Here is a 2,412-nt window from a genome sequence, read left to right on the forward strand (position 1 = left end):
AGGAATACTATGCATGCAAATAAACTATGTTGTCCGTTTTATCATCCCTGCAGGAAGTGCGATCGTCATCCCCTTCGTCCAAATTTCAGCCTATAACTGCTATAACAGCAGAAGCGAAATATGAGAAAAGAAGCACATGAAGTGACTGCAAATTCTTTTGCTTTGTTTTTTGTTGTCTACTTTTCTACGAACCGAGGTCATTGCTGCGAAAGAAGACTCATTAGAAAGGAAACCAAGAAAAAAGAAAAATAAAATATATTCGTCCGCGACAGGACTCGAACCTGCAATCTTCTGATCCGAAGTCAGACGCCTTATCCATTAGGCCACGCGGACGAGATGGCTACGTTGGCACTGCGATATGGACAGGATCAGGTCGAGACTGCCCTTCAGAATGGGTGGAAGCCGGCCGCACTAGCTACACCGAAAAGAATCACAATAATGCATACAATTATACAGTGAAGTGGTTCACTGCTGCCCTTATAATTAAAAATAATAGGCCGTGACAGCTTCCGATCCCATTTTATTGTCTGTGCTGAAGGGGAAATAAATAAACCGATGGTTAAGCCCGTATGAAGATATTTTACTCCCCTTGTCAGAAATAACCAGTTTGCTCGAAAGACAGCACAGACGAAAAGGAGTTTAATTAATGATTCGAATGGGCTACCCAGTGTACATTGATCTATGTGTACTATATGTAATATTTAGTGTAACAGGTGCTGGGAAGATTTGTTTCCCAAACGTTCGAGCATTGCTCTAAAGCGACGTGCTCTAAAGCAAAATGTTCTCACTACTACTATAGCTGTTATGGATTTGCAGAAGCCTTCAACAGAAAAGAGAAGAAATGCATATATGGGTTTAACGCGCCATGCGACATCGATATGATGGATGATGTATAGGGCGAGCCTCGGTCGTGCAGCCAAATCCCACAGCCGAAGAGCGCCTCTCTAAACGGCCAGGATCTAACCCCCCCGCCCGTTCTCAAACTCAGCAGTCAACCTACCACTGAGATACCGCGACAAAGGTTCAACAGCCAAAAAAAAAACAAAACAAAAAAAAAAGTACTCAGACAAGTCTATCGCGGAAGGCACATGACTTATGTAGAGGTCAGCGGTCACATGTTTCAGTAGCTGCGGTATTCCAAACAGAAATGGGAATATACGATTTTTTGGGGCCGCAACCTGTTTTGCTTTGACACAGCGCTTAACGACAGCACCGCTTCGTTTGAGATAGCACTTGTCAAAGAATCTGAAGCGCCGAAGACCGCGACTGATGATGTCCTTTCCAGCTTGACATACTCGATATGAACAAGTATTTTTTTTTTTTAATGGAGCGTAGGATAGCCTGTTTATATTTCTTTTGCAAGAGGCAGATAGATAAGCAAAAGCGCACAGGAACCGCGAAACAAACAAAAAGCACTCTTGTACACGCCGCACGCACGCACGAAAATCACTGGCTGGCGCGCGACGCGAACACGCATCCACACTGAGTAGGGTTCGCCGCTATACCACTAGGTGGCGACTCTGCTCGATGAGGCCGAGGAGCGCGGATATAAGGACCGTCAATTAAATGCCGGAATTCAGGTTAGATTTTGAGAGGCGCTATTTTCGCACCCATTAGAATAAAAAGGGCAAGAGTAGTGCGGATGCGAGTGGAAGGTACGACCGAACGTATACGGGACGAAGACGAACGAGGCAGAAATTTGAGGCAAGACATTGAGCAAGAATTGAGGCAAGAATTTGAGCATGCTAGAAGCATGGCCACTTTTCGATGTAGTGTTCACAAGCAAAAACAAAGATCGTTTATGCAGCTTGCACTGATGAGAACATGCACGAAGCTTTTCGAGCCGTACACGCGAGACATCCTCGTGAACGGGAAGAGGGTTGAGTGCTTCGTAATTCCCTACAATGGATGTGCATGGCTCACCCCTCTCGTATGAACCGAGATGTTCTCGGACAGCGCGATGTGGATCCGGCAAGTCGCGGAAGCTGTAGTGCACCGAGCAAGTGCTAAATCTTGTAGGACCTTTCGGCGCACTTGATCGACGGAGGCCGCGATGTCATCTATATATACGCTTCCCTTCCAGTACCTATTTTCAAATAAAGCTAGGTTTGATAACTTCCTATGCGAAAAGCTGTAGACCCTATTCACTATCAGGTTTGGCAGGCGGCAGTTGTGGCAACCCTGTATTGCGGAGACGTCATACCGTTATAGTATAGTGCCTAGAATGTTATAGTGCTCTAGAAGTTTGGGCAGTGTGACGACCGGCGCCGGAGAGCGGGCCGCTTTTGCGATGACAGGAACAGACTTCCGCGAGAGGGCGCGACCTGCAACAGGGGTGCCACGTTCGGCGCTCGGCGCGTAGCCGCTGCGGGGACAGCGGATGTACAGATGAGCGGTGCGGTTCTGTTTGGA

The 2,412-nt window shown here is 47.1% G+C and overlaps 1 non-coding gene across 1 annotated transcript; it reads right to left on the reverse strand.

The window, feature by feature from the left end:
* Window positions 1-260: 260 nt before the first annotated feature.
* Window positions 261-333, reverse strand: TRNAR-UCG (transfer RNA arginine (anticodon UCG)). Its single transcript has one exon. It is a non-coding gene; the product is annotated as a tRNA-Arg (tRNA).
* Between the last annotated feature and the right edge of the window lie 2,079 nt (window positions 334-2,412).

The sequence above is a fragment of the Amblyomma maculatum genome, chromosome 2 (genome assembly GCF_055883805.1).
Source record: "Amblyomma maculatum isolate TAMU_Amacu chromosome 2, ASM5588380v1, whole genome shotgun sequence".
In the NCBI taxonomy this organism is placed as follows: Eukaryota; Metazoa; Arthropoda; class Arachnida; order Ixodida; family Ixodidae; genus Amblyomma; species Amblyomma maculatum.